Here is a 26,490-nt window from a genome sequence, read left to right on the forward strand (position 1 = left end):
TATTTTTTTTCCTACATCAATAAAACATTCTCTCCTCTCTCTCTCTCTCTCTCCTCTCTCTCTCTCTCTCTCTCTCTCTCTCTCTCTCTCTCTCTTTCCCCCTCTCCCCTCCACCCCCCAGAAGTTACAGACACAGGTGGTTTCCAAACCCAGACACTGAAGAACAACAAACTTTAATTGTTTTCTTGGCAAGAGCTAAAGATTCATCAGATATCTCTTTAAAAAGAAACTACCTTTACACCTCTCTGGTGTCCGGCAGTTAACTAATAGAAGCTCCTTTTGTTATCCTAATGTAATGGTCCTTCCTTCAAAAAACTCATGAACTTCTCTAGGCAACACTAAGATAAATCCGTCGTTTATTAAATTACACTCTCCTTTTGATTCACCTTTGACCTGTTGGCACAGGTTATTAAGGGAGGCAGCCAAAGTTTCTCTTTGCACCTGCAAAGGACAGTTCAATCTACAATTAAAGATCATTTCCTCTTCTTTGAAATTTAAATAGCAGTGTTAAAACAGAGTAATGTTTTCTATCTGCATCTGGTCAGGCTATTTCCTGGCATGTGTGATGAAGTCACAAGATGAATGTATAAAAAAAAATGGGTCAGAAAGATTCTTGAGATCATTTCTAGGTGAAGGAAGGAAGGCAAGCAGCTTCTAGATCTGGGGAAAGTATTGACTTGTGTAAACAGACAGACTCTGGAGTGATTTTAAGGGAAAAAACAAAAAACAAAAGAGCGTTATCTTCATACATCAATAAAAATACAGTCAACATTACTGGTACTTAAGGTAAAACATAAGGAAGAAACAATTATTTCTAATACCCATAAGGGAGATTTTTCCAAACGGCTTATATCACATGTACTTATTGTTCCAGAGTCAAACATCCTTTGTGTGAGGTGTGTTCACCTTGGGTTAGAGGAGACTATTCACCCTCTTACTATTCCAAAGTCTTCCCATACTTCTCTTTGTAATACCTGAAGATTGCATATAGTAGGTATAAAAATTTATTCTTGCATACACTGCCATCCTAATACCTCAGTTTTTGTTTGTTCATTCCCAGCTAGCCTAAAAAGAAATTTACTTTTAATTCCAAATTCAACTTTTCTAAGTATCATTTTGTAGAAAGGTTTTTCCTTCATTCACATTTCTCCTGAGTTTAAAATGCCAAATGCAAACGAGATGGTCAAAGATTAATAAAGAAGCAAAAGGAATTCACAAAACAATTATATATTTTGGACAATTTGGTTTTGTAGCTATCACAAACTCCAGAGGCATGAAAGGTCTCCAAATTCATGTTCAGCTCAAGCTTGTGATAGATGAATGGAGAACCTGAGTCTCAAAGCGGTTAAATCACCATTCAGCTATTCTGATTTCTATCCAGATTGAAGTAGACGTGGAACTAGATAAGGAAACATATCTATGAAGATAAGTAAAATTTTAAGGTTCTTACTAACTGTTAGAAGTTCTTGAAGTTGATGAAAGGGGTCTGCTATGAGGGAACATGCCTAAAATCCATGTATTTGGGAGGCAAAGGCGTGACAGTGACAACTGAGTATTCAAAAACAGAGTGGGGGTGCAGTAAGTGATGCAGTGGGAGATGGTAAGAAGCAGGAGAATAAAATGACCATTACAGAAGGAATGGCAAAACAGATAGTAAATATTGAAACAGTGTCCGAGGATAGTACACAACTCACGATCTTAATTAAAACATTTTCTTCATATATATTTTATTGGATATTTTCTTTATTTACATTTCTAATGTTTTCCCCTTTCCAGGTCTCCCCTTTGGAAACCCCCTATTCCTGTCACCCCAACCCTGCCTCTATAAGGTTGCTCACCCACCCACCCAACCTACCTGGCATTCCCCTACACGGGGCATCGAACTCCCTCAGAACCTAGGACCTCTCCTCCCACTCCCATCCTCTGCCACATATGCTGCCAGAGCCGTGGGTCTCTCCATGTGTACTCTTTAGTTGGTGGTCCAGTCCCCAGGAGCTCCCAGAAGTCTGGCCTCTTGACACTGTTGCTTCCCCCATGGGACTGCAAATCTCCTCAGCTCCTTCAGTCCCTTCTCCATCAGGGACCCCGAACACAGTCCAATGGTTGGCTGTGAGCATCCACCTCTGTATTTGTCAGGCTCTTGCAGAGCCTCTCAGGAGACAGCTGTATCAGGCTCCTGTCAGCATGCACTTGTTGGCATCCACAATAGCTAGCGTCTGGGTTTGGTGACTATCTTTGGGATGACTAGTATCCACTTGTCAGTGAGAGCATACCATGTATGTTCTTTTGTGACTGGGTTACCTCACAGAGGATAATATTTTCAAGTTCCATCCATTTGCCTGCAAATTTCATGAAGTCATTGTTTTTAATAGCTGTGTAGTACTCCATCGTGTAAATGTACCACATTTTCTGTATCCATTCCTCTGTTGAGGGACATCTGGGTTTTTTCAGCTCCTGGCTATTATAAATAAGGCTGCTCTGAACATAGTGGAACATGTGTCCTTATTACATGTTGGAGCATCTTCTGGGTATATACTTAGGACTGGTATAACTGGGTCCTCAGGTCCAATTTTGTGAGGAACCACCAAACTGATTTCCAGAGAGGTTCTTCCAGTTTGTAATCCCACCTGTAATGGAGGAGTGTCTTTCTCCTCACCAGCATCTGCTCTCACCTGAGATTTTGGTCTTAGCCATTCTGACTGGTGTGAGGTGGCATCTCAGGGTTATTTTGATTTGCATTTCCCTGATGACTGAGGATGTTGAACACTTCATTAGGCGCTTCTCGGCCATTTGAGTTTCCTCAGTTGAAAATTCTTTGTTTAGCTCTTAAAACAGACATTTTTAACATTAGGATAAGCTCTTCCAGTCATAAATCAGTGTTTGAGAGCAGTGATTAAATGTCACTCTGTTTTTATACTGTGATGATTTTAAATTATTATGTCTGGCATTAAGAAGTGATTTTGACTCAGAAAACATTGCAGTTTGTCATTTCTCTCTGATAATAACACATGTAAAAGATGAAGTGAGTTACAAGATGCTTATAGATTGATAATAATATTGTTATTGAAAATTCCTTTCTTTGTCTATGATCATGTGCATATTGGCCATTTTCTAATGCCTGCTTAGCTTCATGTAAACTGACATTACAGTAATTTGTATTTAACTGAGGGAGTGTGCTATGAATTATGAAACATATGTCACTACTTGCGTAGAGGCATTAATGGAATATAATTTGTTTTCTGCTAATGTTCCTCTAGTAAAATAAACTCTGGGCACCTCAAAGCAAATTGAGACTACTGAAAAGTAAGGCAGGGAAAAAACTGGTCCACCACTCTCATGTATCCAAATTATGTTAGGTGGACACCAAAGCTTCAGAGCATGAAAAATTAATCATGGCATGGACTTAAACGCTTGGAAAACTGTCATTTTTGCCTGATAATAAGAGAACATCTTTTGTTCAGATTATCCATATAGTTATCAAATCAGGCAGATATCATATAAACAAAGCCCACCACACTTGATTCTAAGACAAAGTAAATTTTTTTTGAGTCTTCACCACTAAGTACTTGACCTCAAGGTCACCCAATTCACACTTTCTATTCGCCCACAAGTTCACAATGGAAAACAGGTTTGCTGTGAATTTTCAATATCGAATTTTAAATTTCAAATATGGAGCTGAGTGAAATTTCCAGTTGAACAATAGTGAGAATACCATGGACTCTGTTTCTTTGGGGTCTGCCATTGTAACACTGCAGTAGGTAACTATTCACCAAGCTAATCCCCCTCCTAACAATATGCTATCAAGACCAGATGAAGAGCCTCCTCCTTCCCCGTTAATCAGCAAGCACTGGAAAGAGAAATGCATACCCAAAGATAGAGCTTCCAGTGGGTCAAGGTTGTTTTGATTATTTTAATTATGAACTTATGTCATGTTTATTTTCTTTTCAAATTTATACACTTTCACATTTTTATAATGAAATTTAGAATTTGTTTAAATTTCAGGAAAGGATTATACTTAATGAAAAAGCATCCTGTTAGCTTGATTGAACTCAACCATCAGTTAGACTGTGAAATCTGGCCAGAAGTGACTTTTAGGATCAAAAAGATGGTTTATTAAAGGGGAGAAATTCAACTTATATTCCTATTCAATTTATATCCTCTTGTCAGACTTCTGGAGTTATCTTGGTAGTCTGGCACACAACTCCTGTAGTTGGAAACCTCTCTTAATGATCTCCTCCTTATAATTTTATTTAATCCAGCATTTTAGTCAGTCCAGGGTGACTTTTCATTCCTTCAAATGTGTTACCACTTAAAATTCACAAAATATTTTGGCATTTGGCACTGCCGATTACATAAAGTGTTTACGAGGTTTAAATGTAATGTGTTCCATCTTGCTAATTTGGGTAAGGTCGTTGAGGCTGTAAAGATTTTTAGTAAATATGATTTTCCTCTTTCTTTTTCATTCTCTGTCTCTCTCTTCCTCTGTCTCCTCACATACAGCATATTCTAGAATTTATTTAAAAAAAAAATCCCTGTACCTGTACCTAAGGGTCCTGGAACATCACAGAAGAAGGTACAGAAGCATTGTTAAACCCAGGGTACCAGGAAGTCTCCTATAAAATAGTATACTCAATGTATTGTAGGAAAGTTCAATTCATGAGATCTCAACAGCATGGATGCCTAAACAAGACTTGCATAATGACACCAATTGACATGTCAACGTGGATAGGAGAAACTTCAAAGAGTCCTGTGCTTAGAGCTACAGAAAATTAATGACCATAATTATTTTTTATTAGACATTTTCTTTTTTACATTTCAAATGCTATCCTGAAAGTTCCCTATACCCTCCCTTCACCCTGCTCCCCTACCCACCCACTCCCACTTCTTGGCCCTGGCATTCCCCTGTACTGGGACATATAAAGTTTGCAATACCAAGGGGCCTCTCTTCCCAATGATGGACGACTAGGCCATCTTCTGCTACATATGCAGCTAGAGATATGAGCTCTGGGGGTACTGGTTAGTTCATATTGTTGTTCCACCTATAGGGTTGCAGACCCCTTCAGCTCCTTGGGTGCTTTCTCTAGCTTCTCCATTGGGGGTCCTGTGTTCCATCCTATAGATGACTGTGAGCGTCCACTTCTGTATTTGCCAGGCATTGGCATACCCTCATATGAGACAGCTATATCAGGGTCCCTTCAGCAAAATCTTGCTGGCATATGCAATAGTGTCTGGGTTTGGTGGCTGATTATGGGATGGATCCCTGGGTGGGGTAGTCTCTGGATAGTCCATCCTTTCGTCTTAGCTCCAAACTTTGTCTCTGTAACTCCTTTCATAGGTATGTTGTTCCCTATTCTAAGGAGGAATTAAGTATCCACACTTTGGTCTTCCTTATTCTTGAGTTTCATGTGTTTTGCAGATGGTATCTTGGGTATTCTAAGTTTCTGGGCTAATATCCACTTATCAGTGAGTGCATATCATTTGTGTTCTTTGTCAGGATGATATCCTCCAGATACATCCATTTGTCCAAGAATTTTATAAATTCACTGTTTTTAATAGCTGAGTAGTACTCCATTGTGTAAATGTACCACATTTTCTGTATCCATTCCTCTGTTGAGGAACATCTGGGTTCTTTCCAGCTCCTGGCTATTATAAATAAGGCTGCTATGAACATACTGGAGCATGTGTTCTGATCATAATTATAAGAAAAGAAAAATTAATCTCCTGGGGAAGTCAACTCCTGATAATATATCTAATCCCAAGTGGTCAGTGCTAAATACATACATATGAACAACACTATACTCAGTATATATGTGTGTGTGTGTGTGTCTGTGTGTGTGTGTGTCTGTGCGTCTGTGTATGTACATACATATATATGTGAGATATGTGTGTGTACATGTTTGTGCGTATGTGTATGCAATAGTAATAAGGACTATGATGACTTTGAGAGGGAACGTTAGGAGAAGCTGGCTGGGATGTGAAGGGATAGAAATGATATAAATATCATACTCCTATGTGAAATTCTTAAAAATAAAACTGGAGACACACCTCTAATCTTGCATTTTAGAACTCTCATGGCTGTTATTTAGCACATCTAATATTTATACAATTTTGTTCTAACCAAGGTATTTTTTGGTTTGAACCAACCAAAAATCTGCACTCAAAATGAGATATATACTACCAATCATGAAAAGACGTTGAAGTCCTATGCATTTGCAAACAAGAAGGCACGAACTAAGATCCTGAATCACAGATACCCTTAGGAACCGCACCAGAGCAGGAGCAGTCACATCCAGGGACAGTAGTGACAGCCATACAGTGATCACCACAACGAGACAAAGGGCAGCAGTAAGGGCACATGCTATTTGCACTGTAGTCACTGTGCACATGTCCATGACATGACACTTTGGTGCATACAGAGTCATAGCATTCATCAAATACACTCCTCACACATCAGGTCCCTCAAGAGAAGACTGATGTGACAACATCACCATGATGTGGCTGCCACTGAGGCTTCACGATTCCTTAATTTAAATTCTGGTTATACCATCTTCCCAGCAATCAAACCAATGGTTTTTCTTTCTTTTTTTTTTCTTTTGCGTACTTGCAGTCAAGAGCCAAGACAATAGAGTTAATTGTTTTAGTTAAATATTAATATATTTAGTATTATTGATTCCAATATGAAGTTCCAATTATTAGTTAAAATAGATTTTTTTAAAGTTAAAGTCAGTATCAATCAAATATTTACATGAGGCAAATAAATACAGGAGTGGGTGGGTGGGAGAGCACCCTCATGGGAGGAGGAAGAGGGGGTGGAATGGGGGTTTGCGGAGGAGAAACAGGGAAAGAGGATAACATTTGAAATATAAAGAAATAAGATAGTCAATTAAAAATTTTTTTTAATTATTGACTATTGGGGAGGAATAAAAGCAAGTGTTCATACATTAATAATCAACAAATTATTTTAATGTATCTAGTAAATATTTTAATATATTTATTATATTAATATATCTATTGATATATTTAATATTTAATAAATATTTAATGTTTTAAAATTAACAGTAGGTTCCCTTGATGGCCTGCACAGATCAAATCCTTGTAATGTCTAATACTGACGTAATTCAGCATAAAGTTTTTGAACTTAATAAATATATGAACATTAAAACTTGATCTCACTCCTACTTCTGCGTCCTCATTTAACTTTAACGAAAGATTTGAGGGAAAAGACATATGAACTCTGAGCAAAGATTTTTCTTATTAATGGTATTAAAATTTTGACTGGACCTAGTGGCTCCTGCCTATCACCCCAGCACCCAGGGGTCAGACCCATAAGGATGATCACAAGTTCAAAGGCTCATGAATCTCCTGTCAACCAGAGCCCATCTCAAACAAAACAAAGCAAAGCAAGACAAAAGGTGGGAAGGGGCAGTTAGGGCGTAGAGTGCTGGCCTAGCATTGGCAAAGCTCAGGATTTCATCCCCGCGCTGCCAAAAATCAAAACTAAGAAAAGGAAACAACCTAAACTCGTGACTTCATCACTTACTCGGGGTTAATTTATGGAATAAAATGCTCTACAATTCTTTCAAAGAACAGTTTTCAAAGGCTAATCACTGGTAAGGGATATGACTCCATCAGCAGTATGTGAAATAAAAAACTGCAGGCTTAGATTTGAAGGGTAACTGGTGAAGCAGCCACTCAAAACTGCTGCTCTGGTTGACTGAGAAGGTTGCAATTGGCTTGTTTTCAAATTAGTTTGTTCATGTTTGGGAAATTTTATCCTTTTTTGAATAAAGGTGTTTCTATTGTGGACATTTACATTCTCTATAGCTTGATCCTTTGATATCCCTTCCTTGATACATCATACATGTACATAGTGATTTGTACAGTCCAGCCCGTTAACACTATCTCAGAACTACCTTCCAGCTCCATGTGCATAAGAGCACTTAAAAGCTACTCTCATGCAAACTATTATTATATGATACTCTACTATTATATTCAGCATACATTTCTTTAAGCAATAAACTTCAGATATATGATAATGAGTAAGTTTCATGTCTTTATTTCTGCTTACATGTATTATATATGAACTTTCATTAATTTTGGATTATACAGTAATGAACTGAAATAAGGAATTAATTTGAAAACTTTAGATAAATATTTTTCTTGGTAATAGAAACTCTTTCCTAAAACATTCTCCTAAATTAAAACAATTGTGAAAATATTTAGTGGCTAGGGCTACTCGTCTGATTTTGAAGGTAAGAGTGTAATGACTTAGAAGAGCTAACGTTCTCTGCAGAAATATCATAAGAATGAATCATTTACAAGTCAGAGGCATTGTGAATGTATAAAACACTAAAAATAAGCTACCTATTAATATACTCGAATTTTAGAGAAACTGAAAGATAAATATCTGATAACTTAAACACTGTCCAGAAATGACAAAATTTTGTAAAAATAATGTATACTGGGAAAATTATCCATTATATTTTGCATAATTTTAAATATTAACTGAGGCATATAAATTAAAATTTATATTTGGTATATAATACATTGTAATAAAAATAAATACATGAAAAGCTAAATCATATTCTATTATTGATATTTTACTCATTTTGCCTTACTTTTGCTTCATTTTTTTCATCTACTTAACTAGCAGGTATTTTGGAAAAGTTTAGTCAATAATTTATTGGGTGTATATATTTAGAGACTTCACATATTTATATAGCAATTACACTGTTGCTCTGTTTTTTTCTTTCTTTCTTTCTTTCTTTCTTTCTTTCTTACTTTCTTTCTTTCTTTTTTTTTTTTGGTTTTGGTTTAGTTTGGTTTGGTTTGATTGGTTATTTCATTTTAGTTTTGTTGGAGATAGGATCTCTCTATATACCCCTGGCTGTCTTTGAACTTGCTATGTAGACCAGGGTGGCCTCAAACACTGGCCCTGGCTTGTAGGTGCAGCACTTAAAAGTGTGTTCCATCCCAACCAGCTGCGATGTTTCATAAAGCGTGTCCATTGATTGCTTGCTTCAATATGGAATATTTTTATAGCTTTATTGTTCCAAGAGTTTCAAGTTAATTTTCTTTTCTGTTCTTGGTATGAACTCCTCATATAACGCATGAAGAATTTCTATGTCTCCTTCATGTAAGCAGGTGGTAGTTCCTAACTCTACTCTGAAACTCTAATGTCTAAGGATGAAGCAACTCCATACACGCTTACAGCTTTGTTATGACTATGGAATTTCTTTTTATTAGATTCAAGCGTTGCTTACATCAATTCTTCCATTAATTTTTTAAAAGGAAACACATACAAACCTACAATAATTTTACTGAGCACCAGGGCTTCTCATAAACTCATTCAAACATTGGATTTCTTATTCAAAATTATATTTGAAATTTTCATAAAATATTGATGAAACTGTGTTGTCAGAAAACAACTGAGGCAGAGTTAGCTAATATCATTGTGGAATCAACTGTAGTAAGGCCTCATGGCAGAAAACTAAGCAGAAGCCTTCAATTCCCTCAAACGTGTTCTGGATCAGAAATATTAAACTTGGTGTACTCACTAAAGTTCTTATGTCCAACGCCTTGATAGTAAAGGACAATGCTTTTTACATATGCATCAAACAAACATTCAATTTGCATCTGTTACATAACAGGCTCAGTGTTTGGCACTGGATAATAGAGGAGAAAAATCTCACAGCTAGGATTCTTCTTACATATGGGGCGATTTCTGCCTAACTCATAAACGAAACCTAATATTTATCCTAAACTCATACATCGTACATTATTCTAGGGGTGTAAGATAGATGGGACTAATTTGTATGGTTTGATTTGTTGATATTGTCTGTTTCCAGATTTACTTATAAGTAGATATATGTCATCATAAAATTATTTTTTAAAGTCTATTTTAAAAGCTTAAAATTGAATGACATTAAATTTGTTGGTCAAAGCTTGCATATTGAAAGGAGCCTACATCAGATGTCAGTCGCAGACCGACCTACAAACACACATTACCATTGGTAGAAAACGAAAAGCTAAGGGATCGATAGTGCTTAGTCATTTCTGATATGAAAGTTTACAAGAAAATCTGCAGACCCTCTGAAGAGGTGATTCCTAGAATAGTTTCTGCTAGGAGTTGTCCTTACAAATAAGCTCACAGCACAGTGAGGACCAATTCCAGATGGCTGCTGGGAGATGTGCTTTGTTGCTGGAGTTTGATTTCTTGATAGTAGGAGGCAAGTGCTGTCTTTCTGAAAGAGAAAAATTACTTTTTTAACTATTGGAAATATGAAATGAAGTCATGCCAACTGAAGGGAGATTTTACGCAAGACTGCTGTTGCTGCAGATGGAAGGTAGGACTGCCCTATAGGGTTACATAGCTTAAGATAATGGGACCCTACTGCACAGGCATCCCCATGTCAGTGCTTAAATTTATAGCTAATATAGTTTCTTTAAAATTTCTTAGTTGGTATCAAACATTTTGAATATTTCTCTACTTTAATTTTGAATATTTTTTCTGCTATAATCAAAAGAGATTATTTCTCACTGATAAAAATAATCACAAGTTAGAGAAATGTTTAGTTTTGATAGGTTTATAGAAAGGACATAGAGCAAACCAGGTAGATCCAATGCTACAAACAAAAGTAAAATAAGCTAAAAAATTGTCTTTTGAAACATGAGAAAATGAAAGAGACACGCTAGGCCCTAAATGTATCACATAGAAATGTCTATCATGTGTGTTCTCTGTAAACATCTATCTCAGTGCTTAAATTTGGGTTTTAATATAGTTTATTTAGATTCAGTGCAATATTCAACAAAATTCCAACACAGTTCTTTAAAGACGTGCAAAGAGCAATTCTCAATTTTATATGGAAAAACAAAAAACCCAGGATAGTGAAAACAGTTCTTAACAATAAAAGAACTTCTGGGAGAATCACCATCCCTGACTTCAAGCTCTACTACAGAGAAATAGTGATGTAAAACTGCATAGTATTGGTACAGAGACAGACAGGTTGATAAATGGAATAGAACTGAAGACCCAGAAATAAAACCACAAATTTGTGAACACTTGATCTTTGACAAAAGAGGTAAAAAATATACAATAGGAAAAAAGAATCTTCAATAAATGATGCTTGTCTAATTGGAAGTTGGTATGTAGAAAAATGAAAATAGATCAATATATGTCACCTTGCACAAAGCTCAAGTCCAAGTGGATCAAGGACCTCAACATAAAACCATATACACTGAATCTAACAAAGAAAAAGTGGGAAGGAGTCTTGAACTCATTGTCATTGAGGTGGATTGTTTCCTAAACAGAACTCCAATGGCTCAAGTTCTAATATCAAGAATTGATAAATGAGACCTCATGAAAATGGAAAGCTTCTGTGAGGCAAAGACATAGCCAATAGTCAATTCCTAACCTAAAGATTGGGGAAAAAAATTTTCACTGACACCACATCCAATAAAGGGCTAATATCTAAAATATATAAAGAACTCAAGAAGCTAACAACCAAAAAAAAAAACAAAAACAAAACAAAACAAACAAACAATCCAATAAAAAGGGGGGGGGTATAGAGCTAAACACAGAATTCACAACAGAGGAATCTCAAATGGTCAAGAAGCACTTAAAGAAATGTTCAAAGTCCTTAATCATCAGGGAAATACAAATCAAAATGACCCTGAGATTCCACCTTATACCAATCTGAATGGCAAAGATCAAAAACTCGGGTGACAGCACATGTTGGCAAGGATGTGGAGAAAGAGGAACACCCCTCCATTGCTGGTGGGATTGCAAACTGATACAACCACTCTGGAAGTCAATCTGGCAGTTCCTCACAAAATTGGACATAGTACTACCAGAGGACTCAGCTATACCACTCCTGGGCATATGCCCAGAAGATGTTCCAACATGTAATAAGGACACATGCTCCACTACATTCATAGAGCCTTATCAGTGATAGCCAGAAGCTGGAAACAACCCAGATGTTTCACAACAGAAGAATGGATACAGAAAATATGGTCAATCTACACAATGGAATACTATTCAGCTATTAAAAATGAGGAAACCATGAGTTTTGCAGGCAAATGGATTGAACTAGGAAATATCCTGAATGAAGTAACTCAGACTGAAAAGGACATCCCTTGTATGCACTCACTAATAAGTGGATATCACCCCCCCCCCAAAAAAAAGTACAGAATACCCAGGATATAATCCACAGAACTCAAGAAGGTTAACAAGCAGAAGAGCCCAAGTGAGGATGCTTCAATCCCACTTGGGAGGGAGAAAAAACAATCACAGGAGGCAGAGAAAAGGAGAGACCTGGGTGGGAGAGGGGAGGGGAAGGGCAGAAAGAGAACATGATCAGGTATCTGGGTGGGGGAGAACAGGAAAGAAGCCATGAGGTCCAGCAGAATGAATGGAAATAAGCAACCTTGGGGATAGGGGTGGAAGGTGGGAGGACCTTCTAGAATGTGCCAGAGACCTAGGAGGTAAGAGATTCTCAGGACTCAAGGGGGCGGGGGGAAACCTCAGATGAAATTTCCTACAGTGGGGAGAGGGAACTTTTAGAGTCCACCCCCAGTAGAAATACAGGTCATCATGTGAGGGATGGGATTGCCATCCCACAGTTTAAAAAAAAAAATCTGACCCAGAATTGTTCTTAACTAAAAGAACTGCAGGGACAAAAATGGAAAAGAGGCTGAGGGAAATGAGGCCCAGTGACCAGTCCAACTTGGGATCCATCTCAAGGGGTGGCTCCAAGGTCTGACACTATTACTAATGCTATGGTGTGCTTACACACAGGAGCCAAGCATAGCCATGGCTACCCTCATAGAAGCCCAACAAGCATCTGAAAAGAGTCAAATGCAGATACTTACACCCAACCAATGAACGGAAATGGAGACCCCTGTGGTTGGATTAAGGAAAAGCTGGAAAAAGCTGAGGAGAAGGGTAACCCCATAGGAAGACCAGCAATCTCAACTAACCTGGACCCCTGGGATCTCTCAGACACTGAGCCACTCACCAGGCAGTATACACCAGCTGATATGAGACCTTGGCACACATACATCTGAGGACTGCCTGGTCTGGCCTCAGTGAGAGAAGAACCTCCTAACCTGGAGAAACTTGAGGCCCCAGGAAGTGGGGGAGCCTGGCAGGGGGCAGGGAGTTGGGGGACATTCTCTTGGAGACAGCAGGGAGGAGGAATGGGATGAAGAACTGTGGGAGGGCAGACCTGAAGGGGAGTAATGACTGGAGTGTAAAAAAAAAAAAGTATTAAATTTTTCTTAATTTAATTAATTATTATTAATATGTCTTAAATATTAAATATTTTGAATATTTTTCTACTTTTCCCAACTGCTACTAGACAAGTTGGGTCCAATATAAATTTCAAAATCATCTGATACTGAGTGTTAAAATTGTATTGCTTTGCTCTTCTTTCTCTGTCATAAGGCCATGAATCATAACTTAGGAAAAAGCATTCTTAAAGTCAAGGTGGTAACTCTGAGCCATAATCATAATGTAAATATTGATTTGGCTTCTCCAGAATTTGTCTATACACCTCCCCCTTTCAAATCTTTTATCCTCCTCATTACTAGTGCATAAGTCTAGTACAGACCAAGTGTGCACATGCTATAGGATAAAAAATGGAAGTGTAGCTTAATCCATATTCTGCAGTCAGAAAACTTATAAGATGTTAAAAATCTCACTACAAAAGACTCTTAGGAAATTCTTGGTGCCTTAATTTTTGCCTAACAGTAACATGAAAATTATATCTCATTGGTTATAAATTTTGCATGGGACAAACTAAGATTTCCTTAAGCTAACTGAGAATAGAGGACCATTAGAAATACTTGATATGGGATAAACTTAAGTGTTAGCACTAGCAAGGAAAAAATGTCCTGGAGTCTTTATTAACCAATGATAGTTAGATGCAAGATAAGTGACTACTCATTAAGCTAAGCTCTTATCACCTAACACATTTGATTTGGAAACTGGAGAGGGTTACCACAATTAGAAATAGCAAGACATAGCTTCAGAATAATAATGATAATGCTGTATCCAGCTGCTATTCCCACTAAAGTATATATGTTATATTTATGTTGCACTACAATAGATACGTTGTTACAATTCCTGGATAAATATTGGAATCATTTAGGATATATTGAAAAACACTGTATCTCTCGTTAAAATAATTAGAATGTCATGGTAGAAAGTTGGATATGATTGGTATTTTTTTTTAAATCCACTCTCTGTTGATCTGGAGTCAGTGGAATTGTGATGAGCTGGCTTTCACCTCATACATGATTCTTCATCGCTCCTTTAGAGCTCTTGAGCTTCCCAGACACCAGAATATGTTTTCACTTGCCTTAAAAAGATCATCAACCAACATTGAAAACGACGGACCTTACTCTTTAGGCAAAAGGTGGTTTTGTTGCTATTTCTTTTGTTACTGGAATTGCTAACAATTTTTATAAAATTCGTCATTTTTCTCCATATTTAAAAGAAAACGCTTTAAAACAAAGAGCTGCCTTCCTAATAATAATGTACAAAATGTTTAGTCTCAGATTACAATTAGAATTTTCTTTGTTTTCTCCTCATCTCCTCCTTCCTGGATGAAGCTATGTAACTAGTTAAAATCTAATTTTATGATACTAAGTGCTACTTAAGGGTAGAGAAGGTCTCAGTCATGCACACACACACACACACACACACACACCCTGACCTTCATTTCCCTATAGACATTTGGAAGTTGTCAGCAGTAGCATGATGACAGTCCTAATTATTAAAATTGCTCTTGTGTGGAGAGTACTTTAGAATAAGATGCCGACAGGCATGCAATATGCTAACTGTGTGACAATCTTTTCTTTCAAAAATAAATGAAATTCTGAGGAATATTCCACTGGCTTTCATCAAAACGCCCTCAGCACCCCAGTGACAATCACAGTCTTACACATTCCCATGGAATTACCAATAAGTTCTTATTTCATAAGGAAACCCATACCACCAGAATGTATTTTATTATCATGTTCATTCAGGAAATTCCATTTAATTCCAACTACAAAATGTTTTGTGCTTGGTTTCTTATGTTTTATATAACTATGTTTTTAGAAATTCTCAAATAATTTATGACATCAAATACATGCTGTGATTAAAACACTATAAATTTAAAAATGTTTCAAAAATGTTCCTTTTACTCCCAAAAGGAGCTATACTTTAAAATACTTACTTTAAGTGTTATTATATTTATATTTCAATGTACCTGTCTAAGTGCATAATTATTCTACACAAGTCTAAGGTAAGCTTCTCATGGTCTACCACAAGTTTCTCTGGTAGCAGAAAATGTCAAAGAGAAGATACAGTGTCAAAAAGAGAAAGGGGTAGTTTAAATTGATAGAAGACCGAAAAAGTTGCCAGGCACCTGGAAACAAGTTTGGGATCAGTATTCAGTGAAGCAGTGAAGGAAACAAGCTGATATTACTAGTTGTTTGTTTGTTTGTTTGTTTGTTTGTTTAAATGAGCCTGACACTGAGTCTTTCCACATGGCTCAGTGAGTTGTGTGCTTGGCCAGCATATGAGAAGCTTTGGTTTGATGCCCAGCCTTTCATTAAACAAAGGGTGAGATGTTGCAGGCCTATAACCCTCGGCAGCTCTGGTGACGGAAACACTCACGGTTATCTTTACATCCACGCTGAGTTTGAGTCCAGCCTGTGTTACATGCAAGCCAGTATTTAACATTAAATAGTTTCTATGACTTCTGGTCTTGCGGTAGTTGTAAGAACTCAACCATCTTTGAAAAATGACAGACAATTCTCAGCCAGCTCCGTATGCCATGGGGACGGCCAGCATTCACTTAGTCCCAGGGAAACTCCAGCCAGAACACTGCTGTTCCGGCCTCTGTCCTGTGCAGGCTGCCTTCCTAACCCAGGCAGGAGAATTAAATGTTTGAGTATTTTAATACCACCTCTTCCAGCTCCCAGGGAAGCTTCTGTTGGGCCAGATAAGTAAGAAGAAGGTATAAGCACAACTCTATCTCGGAGGACAGGGAGAGATCCCAGAAGGATAAATAAATAATAAACACTAAGTGCTAACAAATGTGGATGTTTACTGTGTAAATAAACTAAATTGCCTCCATTCTTTTCTGTAATTGCATTCCTCTGTGTAAATCAGTACAGAATATAAATTAAATGTATACCATTTTAGGGGTTCACATCATAGGTCTTATACTCAGAAACAAGGCCAAGGTAACTTTGATCTTATTTTCAAGGAAAAAAAATTGTTTGATGTAAAGGATATTGAGTGATTTATGTAACATTTTAAAATGCATTATATTAGGAAAAGTTCACACAGACACACACACACAGACACACACACACACACACAAATACTGTGGCATGACAAATTATTTTCATGCCTCAGGTCAAGAGTCCATACAACAAAAACTGTTAATATTGAGACAGTCAATAGAAAAATACATTTTGAATTGGGAAATAACAGTCAACATGTCCTTTCATTTTGAATTTTTAAAAATGAGCTTATTGATCGAATATTTTAACAAAACTTGGATGGATGCACTAGCCTGTATCCCGTCCCTTCACGGCTCAGAAGCAACTCATGATGCAGGAATCATGCTCACCAAGATAAACGCTGAGCAGTCAGGGATGGTGTTCTGCAAGCATCGAGGAACACACCACCTAATCATCTAAGAATTTCCACCCAGCCTCAAAGTTAGAAGGACACGTTACTGATGTCTCTCACTGCCCTTCTGGTGCTTAGATCTATTGATCTGTGGCTTGAAAATACCACTGGAGCTTCCTTATTTAATAGTGTACTAAACTTATATCCATGCACACACAAGCAGTATACCAATTCACAAGGCAAAGGTTACAAAAAATAATTATAAAATAAAATAAAATAAAATAAAATAAAATAAAATAAAATAAAATAGAAGCTAGTATATATTATATCCCCTTAGCCAAATGTCTGGCTGCTTGAAGCCATTTTTAGCATTTAGTTTAGATCTACTAGGAACCAAGGCAAGAATTTGATGCCTGGGTTTCTGGATTCTGGGGGGAAAAATAAAACTCACTTGAAGGTGTCCCAGTGGAACCAAAGCTGTAATGGCGGAAATGGGACCCTCTCAAGAGGTCACACCTGCCAAAGCCATTCCCCCCAGGTTGCTAGACCAGAGGAAACACTACACCTCCACGATCTGGCTTTAGGACTCATAAAGCAGGCTCAATGCATTAACACAGCCCTGGGGATCAAACGACCTTTGCAAGGAATTATACCCAGAGTGCCTCACTGTTCTACAAGGATTAAATGAGATTATGTATGTCCAAGATTGTCATAGTATAAATATAGAAGTGTTTCTCTTTCTTCCCCCGCTTCTCTCCACTTTCCTTCATTTGACGACCACGGTGCCCTTATTTAGATTTATTATCAGTTTACAAATGGAAGAGAAAATGAAAACTGAGAGGGTAAGTACCTTTTCTTTAAATGGCATTGAGATGAATGGCATTGAAATCAGCATGTCGAAAAGCCAGTGTGATCATACCACATAAATCTCTGTCTCATAAAACACACACACACATTTTCACGTGCAGAAGGCTTACTGAGCATTCTTATTAAGCATCAGAACCCACTAAGCCTGATCCCCTGTGGCCTCACTCCCTGGATGCATCTTCCTTGTTGGTTTTCTTTCTGTAACCTGCACTTTCCCACCTTGCATTGGAGAGTGTTGACTACTGTTTTCAATTTTGCTTGCTTATTTTTTGTTTGTTTCCTCATTACCAAATGAAACAATAGTGACAATTTAAGGATAAAAAGAAGAAAGATAGGAACAAGAACAAAAAACACTATTCATAACCCTACCTCTTAAAGAATGATTAATGCTCTTAGACTCTTTGGCTTTCTCTCCTTTTACCGGACTATAATTAAAGTATTTCTGTTGTTCTTTACAAAGTTAATATACTGAGAACTGTTTTGCAAGTGTTTACACAAATATTGATTACAAAATCTTTGCATGCTTAAACTTTAATGAAAGCAGTTTCCTGGGATATTTAAAGCATAATTTATTCACCAAGTCCCATGGAGGCCTCTGTTAGTCATTTCTATTGGAATACTGTACTGAGAGCCTAGTATTCTCTCATCAACTCATTAGGCAAGATGAATTGTACAGTCCTTCCATTGAACTGTTGAATAACTAACTACAGGGGCACCAAGACATATGCATGAAAGCAACTCCTACTCCAAATACAAGAAATGTCAACTGTATAACACTCTGCCTTTAAAGAACATGCTCTCTAAAACTCTTTGGTAACTTGCTCGTGTTTTAGATTTTTCTAAGAATTGGTAATACAAATTGTTGACCCACCTACTCCAGATACTAGCTTTTTATCAGCAGTTTAAGAGAGATTCTGAAGTCAGAGAGATGACTCGTTGGGTAAAGAACTTGAAGTGCAAATATGAGGCCCATAATTTGAATCCCTAGGATATGTGGTGTATGTCTGCAATGCCAGTGTTTCTGTTGTGAGACAAAAGCCAGCACTCCCCAAATGCTGGCAGACCAGCCAGCATGTAATATGCAAGTTCAATCAACAAGATAACCCTGTCTTGAAAAAGGAAGATAGCAAGAACCCACACTCAGTTGTGCTCTGACCACCACACACGTGCCATTACACATCCATTCGGTATTTATTTATACATATGCAGGAACATGAACACATATACATACACACCAGAGGAAAAAAAAGATTATTTTCCTTAAACTAACACATTATTGATAACTTTATATTCTTTCATTAAATAAGAAACAAATTTTCTCTTTAATTGACATCTGTAACACCTGCTATCTATGTATGTGCATACATCAGATGTGCATGCACATAACAGTGCTTTTTATCAGATTTTCCAAAAGGCATCTACACGTCACCCCTAAGTACTTCATTCAACATGTCTTCTTTATAAAATACATTTCGATGACATCATGCTATCACTTCTAAGAAATGGATTCTAAGAAAATAAATTCTACTATTATCCAAAATAGACTCTATTTAAAAAATTAAACATCCTCTTGGGATCCTGTGGTTACATGTGTTTTCTCATTAGTGCATTTGTCTATGAGTCATGTTCTCTCCTTGGTACTTTATGAAACTGATCCTTCAGGAACCAGGTGAGTCTACTGCTAGATGATCTTATATTCTAGACCTATCTGATTATTTTTGTTATTATTAGACATATCTCACAAGAAGGTAACACTGAGACATACTCCTCAATTTATTTTATCATGAGTCTATGTCTGCTAAAAAGGAAGTCGATAAGTTTGATATTCTGTCAACTGCCCAAAGTGTGAACTATTAGAGATAGCTTGTACCAAAAGTCAAAACAGACTTGCCTACTGTGGTGATTTGAATAGGTGTGGCCCCCACAGACCCATGCGTTTGATAGCTTGACCCATAAGGAATGGCACTATTAGGAGGTGTGGCCTTGTTGAAGTAGGAGTGATCTTGATGGCATTAGTATGCCACTTTGTGGGGCAGGCTTTGGGTTCTTATAAACTCAAGCTAACATGAGTAATAGTCTCCTTCGGCTGCCTTCCCATCAAGATATGTAACTCCCAGGTCCTTCTCCAGGACCATGTCTGCCTGCATGCTCCCATGCTGCTTGCCAAGGTGATAGTGGATTAAACCTCTCAAATTGTAAGCCAGCCCCAATTAATCATTTTCCTTTATAAGAGTCGCCATGGTCATGGCGTCACTTCACAGCAATGAATCCGTAACTAAGACTTATGTACCAGTTTAACCAATCCACCATAACAAAGGTGGCTGCAATATAACAATTCATAGATTTGCTATACATTTCCATATTAGTTCCTTTTAGTTGTGATCAAGTACCGTGAACAAATGTAAACTTATGGCAGAAGTTTGTTTTGGCTTGCAGTCTCAGAGGGAGACTCCATAATGTTAGGGAGTCACAGCAGCAGGATGCTAAAACAGAAAGTTGGGAAATCACCTCTTCAGCCCCAAATATGAAGAAGAGACTGAACTGGAAGTTGGGTGAGGCTCTGGATTTTCAAAGCCTCCTACCCTAGGTGGCATACCCCAGCAAGACTCCACCTTCTAAACACTCCATAACCTCTACAAGGTCCAGAAGGTGTCAACAGTCAAAATAAGGGCATTAATTGGCAGAGAATGGGATCCTCTAACTTGGGATGGGGATGTGTGAGAGGACCCTATTGAAGCTGAGAATTTTGAATTCTCTGATTCTCAAGGGTTTACCCCACCTGAAGAACTTGTACCCTCAGCCTTACTCCATGAATTATTGCCCTTTTCACTTGAGGAAATTTGTCCTTCGTTGTCTGATAAAGCAGAAGTGACATTGTCTGAAGAAAATGCCAGACTGATGTTTTTCAAGACCCACCAATAGTTACCACTAGATCTATAACCAGACTCAAGGCAGAACAGGGCCCTAGAAGGGAGGTAGAAAGTGTAGCCCATGAGGAGTGTAGTCCACTACACTACTAAGGAGCTTGATGAGTTTGCTAATTCATTCAAACAGAAGTCTGGGGAATACGTCTGGGAATGGATTTTAAGGGTGTGGGATAATGGTGAAAGGAACATGAAATTATATTGGGCTGAGTTTATTTTTATGGGCCCTCTGAGTGGAGATTCTAGGTTAATTTGAAAGCTTACATGATTAAACAAAGGTATCAGAAGTTTGTTTGAATGATTAGCTGAAGCATGTATCAAAAGATGGCCTACTGAAAAGGAGGTGGGGATGCCTGGTATCCCTTGGCTTAGTGTTGATTAAAGGGGTTTTAAGGCTCAGGGAAATAGCAATGCTAGAGTGGATAGACTGTGTAAAACCTAATCCTCCACAATGTGAAGGCCCAGAAGACATGCCCTTCACAAACCTTACAAGAAGCAAAATGTTGAGATGAAATGAGCACCAGCACATTTAAAGAGTTTTTTGTTGGCCTTTTCCTTGGGCTGAATCTTAGGACTGGAGATGCTGCTGCTCAATTGGATGAATTAAATGCCATGGGTTTAATTGGGCCCTGAGGTTGCAAAGGCCAGGTGGCAGCATAGAATTGCCAGTGGCAAGGTGATTGTAGTTATTATAATGGGCAGCGTAGACAAAACAACATTCATCATGACCTATCCCATAATGGTCAGCACAGGAGAGCTGAAATTTATAATGACATGACTTGTATGGACCTTTGGTATTGGCTAATCAGTCATGGCATTTCCAAGCATGATATAGGTAAAAACTCAACTGCATTTCTGTTTGCTCTGTATATGCAGAAAAATTCTCAAACAAATGAATGGAAGACTACATTGTATTATAGCAAAAGGCAGTCTGGGCCAATGAATCAATTACCAGGCTTGTGCCAGTTTACAGACCCAGAATCCATTGAATAAAGTGGTGACCAAGGAAGAGTCTTTATAAGACACCTAAAAGGTTTTTTTTTAATGGTCAAAATGGCTAATTTGATGCTTTCTTTTTATTTATTTATTTATTTATTAGCTATTTTCTTTATATACATTTCAAATGCTATCCCGAAAGTTCCCTATACCCTCCCTCTGCCCTGCTCCCCTACCATCCACTCCCACTTCTTGACCCTGGCATTCCCCTGTACTGGGGTATATAAAATTTGCAATACCAAGGAGGCCTCTCTTCCCAGTGATGGATGATTAGGCCATCTTCTGCTACATATGCAGCTAGAGATATGAGCTCTGGGGGTACTGGTTAGTTCATATTGTTGTTCCATCTATAGGGTTGCAGACCCCTTCAGCTCCTTGAGTGCTTTCTCTAGCTTCTCCATTGGGAGCCCTGTGATCCATCTTATAGATGACTGTGAGCATCCACTTCTGTATTTGCCAGGCACCGGCATAGCCTCATACGAGACAGCTATAACGGGGTCCCTTCAGCAAAATCTTTCTGGGCACCTAAAAGTTTTGCTGTTAGCTTTTCTCCAGTTCTTCCCCAGAAAGACTTATGGTTTTTTACAAAGGTAAGTGCATACTAGGGATAAGGAAGTAATCATATTTTCTTGGGTCTACTGGATATTGGTTCTGAATTGATGCTGACTCCAGGAGATTCCCAAGAGACATTGTGGCCCTCCAGTTAAAGTAGGGGCTTATGTAAACCAGGGAATTAATGGAGTTTTGCCTGATGTCCAACTCACAATAAGTCCTCAAACTCATCCTATGGTTATTTCCCCAGTTCCAGAATGTATAATTGGGATAGATATACTTAGAAGTCAGCAGAATTCTCACATTGGTTCTCTGACCAGTGGTATAATGACTATTATAGTTGAAAAGGCTAAATGGAAGCCTTTAGAGTTGCCTCTGCCAAAGAAAGTAGTGAATCAAATACAGTATTGTATTCCTGGATGGATTGCAGAAATTAGTGCCACTATCAAGGGCTTGAAAGACGTGGTGGTTCCCATCACATCTCTCTTTAGCTCTCCTATCTGGGTAGTGCATAAGATAGGTGGATTATGGAGAATCACAGTTGACTATTAAAAACTAAATCAGGTAGTAACTCTGATTACAACTGCTCTACCAGATGTAGTTTACTTACTTGAGCAAATTAACATATCTCCTGGTACCTGGTAGGCAGCTATTAATCTAGTGAATGCCTTTTTCTCAGTACCTGTCTATGAGGACCACCAGAAGCAATTCGCTTTCATTTGACAAGGCTAGCCATCCCTGTCATTGCCTGATAGGCACATGAAAAAGTGGCCATGGTGGCCGAGAGAGATGTTATGCTTGGGCTCAACAACATGGACTTCCACTCATAAAGGCTGGCTTGTCTAAAGCTGCTGCTGAACACCAGATCTGCCAACAGCAGAGATCAACACTGAGCCCCAGATATAGCACCGTTCCTCAAGGTTACCAGCCAGCAACCTAGTGGCAGGTTGACTACACTGGACCACTTCCTTCACGGAAAAGACAATGTTTTGTTCGTAGTCAAGTATATACTTATTCTGGTTATGGATTTGCCTTTCCTGACCATAATGCGTCTACCAAAACCACCATCTAGGGACTAACAGAATGCCTTCATAGTATTCCACTCAGTATTGCTTCTGAAAAAGGAACTCATCTCACAGCCAGAGAAGTGCAACAGTGGGCCCACTATCATAGGATCCACTTGTCTTACCATGTTCCCCATTATCCTGAAGCAGCTGATCTGATAGAAAGTCAGAATGGTCTTGTGAAGACACAGTTACAGTGCCAATTATGTGGCAACAGCATGGAGGGTAGGGGCAGGGTTCTTCAGAAGGCAGTATATGCTTTGAATCAGCAACCAATATATGGTATAGTTTCTCCCATAGCCAGGATCCATGGGTCTAGGAATCAAGGGGTGGAAAAGTAAGTTCCACTTACCATCACTCCTAGAGACCCATAAGGAAAGTTTTTACTTCCTGTTCCCACAACCCTAACTTCTACTGGCCTAGAAGTTTTGGTCCCAGATGGGGAAGTGTCCTTGCCAGGAACCACAGCAACATTCCACTGAACTAGAAGCTCAGATTTCCACCTGGTCATTTTGAGTTTCTAATGCTCTTAAACCAATAGACTAATAAAGGAATAACAGTGTGAAGAGGGATGATAGATCCAGATTACCATGTGGATATTGGATTGCCTTTCCATAATGGAGGTAAGAAGGATTGTGTCTGGAGTACAAGAGATCCTTTAAGGCATCTCTAAGTACTACCATGTCCTGTGATTAAAGTCAATGGGAACTACAACAACCTAATCCAAGCAGGATGACAAATGGCACAGACCCAACAGAAATGAAAGTATGGGTAATTCCTGCAGGAAAAAGAGACAAGACCTGCTGAGGTGCTTGCATAGGTTGAAGGAAATACAGAATGGCTAGTAGAGGAAGGTAGTTATAAATATCATCTAAGACCACATAACTAGGTTCAGAAATGAGGATTATAAGTGATGTAGGTACTTCTGTTTTATTTTGTTCCTAAAGGGATGTTTCCCAAGGGACATTGACCTATTATAAATTAACAATGCATTTGTGGTTATACAAGGGATAGTTGTACAATGTTAGACTAATTTATGTCCTGGTCATTGTTTTCATTTAGACATGAGATACAATTTGTGTCAAGTTGACAAGGGATGGATTGTGATGACCATTCCCAGTTGTCAACTGGACTCTATCTGGAAAGACCTACAATCCAGAAATGGAGGGCTTCCTGTGATCCAGATCTTGAGGCTGAAAGACACAGGCTTTTGATCAGAATCCCGAAGGATAGCGGCCATGAAAAGTTTAAACTCAGGCAAGGTGGTACATGCCTTTATTCCCAGGAGACAGAGGCAAGCAGATCTGTGAGTTCAAGGCCATCCTGGGACAGAGAAAATTCCAAGTAAAGAACCACTTAGGTCCAGGTGTAGTGGTACACATCTCTAATGTGGGCCATACTATCTGCTGGAGGCTTACATATAAGGACAATGGAAGATGGAAGGCGTCCTTTTCACCTGCTTGCCCTTATTTGCCAGGACATCTGTTGGAACCTACTTCTTCAGGATTCCAGCTTATACAGAAGACCAAATGAAACACCTAAACTCATGGGACTAAGTAACTACTAGATTCCTGGACTTCCCATTCACTGCTGTCCATTGTTGGGTTAGTTGGACTGTAGACTGTAAGCCATTCCAATAATTTCCCTTAATATGTAGAAACATTCCATAAGTCCTGTGACTCTAGACAACCCTGAATAATACACATATATACATGCATACATACATATACATATACATAATAGATAAATAGACTGATAAACCACTGACAGATATGACAGAATGAGTGGACATGTTAAAAATATATGGAAAATTCAATGATGCATAAACATCAATGTCTAACTTGGGAGAAAATAGCCTAAAACCAAAAGTAGAAATTTGAGATTTGTTCAGAACCATACAAACAACTATGTCTTTAAAATGTACTTCTTATTTTTACTTTTATTACATTACAATGAATTGCTTTTCATTATGGCATTTTTCAAAAGGAATTATTTGTGTTTTGCTTTTTGTCCATCACCTCTTCCTCCTCCCTTGTGCCGTCCCACTGGCATCCCTTCCAGTACCATGTCACACACACGTGGGCTTTTCCTTCATCCCTTCATCCCTTTTGACAACATCTATTATGGTCACCTGCCTAGCTTCATAGTTTGTACCTTATTTATGAACACAGAACCATTTACACTGTCTACATATGAATGAGAACAAATCTCTGGTTTTCTGAGGCAGTCACCTCACTCACCAAAATCTTTTCTAGTTCCATTCATTTTCCTTCAAATTTCATACTTTCATTTTTCACCACAGCTGAGTAAAATTATATTATGTATGCCACATTTTCATTATCTATTTATTCTTCTGTTAGTTGACATCTAAGCTCTCTCCTTTGTCTTTCTATAGTGGAGCAATAAACGTGGATATATAAGTATCTCTGGAGTCAGGCATACAGCCCTATGTGTATATACCCAGGAGTGCAATCTCATAGTCATAGAGAAGTTTAATTTTCAATTTTGGGGGGATCCTCATACTGTTTTCCATCATGGCTGTTCTAGTTTACACTGACAAGAAAGCCCAATGAAATGCATTTTAAGTTGACTGTACTTTTGAATATTTTCCTCATTACTATGAGTGAGAAAATTTCTACCATAATTGCAATAAAATATCAGTTTATAGGGGCTGGAGAGTTGACTCAGCGGTTAAGAGCACTGACTGCCCTTCCAGAGGTTCTGAGTTCAATTCCCAGCAACCACATGGTGACTCACAACCATCTGTAATAGGATCCAATGCCCTCTTCTGCTGTGTCTGAAGAGAGTACCAGTGTACTCATATACATAAAATAAATAAATAATTCTATTTTAAAAATCAGTTTATACAGTTACCTACAAATGACATGAAACTAGTTTGTTCTTAATGTAATATAACTAATTTCCCAGTACAACATCATAAGCCTTAGTGTTTCAATCATAAGCTATGTCTAATCCAACCAGCAATTAAATTAAGAAACCATATTTTTGGAGTCAGTAGTAATAGCTCATAGACTTGCTATCTGTTTTACTGTTTCTGTAAACATGAGAAAAGTATGTTTTTCACAGATTAATTTCCGAGACTCAATACTGTGTGTTTATCAGAGAATATTGTGAAGCAGCCATGAGACAAGAACTCATTGTGGGGCTGATGTGTTAGAGCCAGGAATGAATTTAATGGTGTCATTTGCAAATAGTTAAATTCAAGTTTGAACATCACAAATAACAACAATAGCAATAAAAACTAAAGTTAAGGATGAAAGTACTGGAACGGGCATGGTGGCGCATGCCTTTAATCCCAGCACTTGGGAGGCAGAGGCAAGTGAATTTCTGAGGTCGAGGCCAGCCTGGTCTACAGAGTGAGATCTAAGACAGCCAGGGCTACACAGAGAAACCCTGTCTCAAAAAAAAAAAAAAAAAAAAAAAAAAAAAAAAAAAA

The 26,490-nt window shown here is 38.1% G+C and overlaps 1 protein-coding gene across 2 annotated transcripts in view; it reads right to left on the reverse strand.

Annotated features, from left to right (window-relative positions):
* The window catches only part of LOC110311582 (casein kinase II subunit alpha'-interacting protein), a 116,674-nt gene that overhangs the window by 18,164 nt on the left and 72,020 nt on the right, over window positions 1-26,490 (reverse strand). Inside the window, exon 2 of one of the 2 annotated variants that reach the window (XM_021184971.1) lies at window positions 10,140-10,244. The gene's annotated coding sequence lies outside the window, so the exon portion shown is untranslated. Of the gene's footprint in view, window positions 1-10,089; window positions 10,245-26,490 lie in introns of both variants that reach the window. The other variant, XM_021184970.1, reaches the window with a different exon arrangement.

The sequence above is a fragment of the Mus caroli genome, chromosome 16 (assembly GCF_900094665.2).
Source record: "Mus caroli chromosome 16, CAROLI_EIJ_v1.1, whole genome shotgun sequence".
Taxonomy (NCBI): domain Eukaryota; kingdom Metazoa; phylum Chordata; class Mammalia; order Rodentia; family Muridae; genus Mus; species Mus caroli.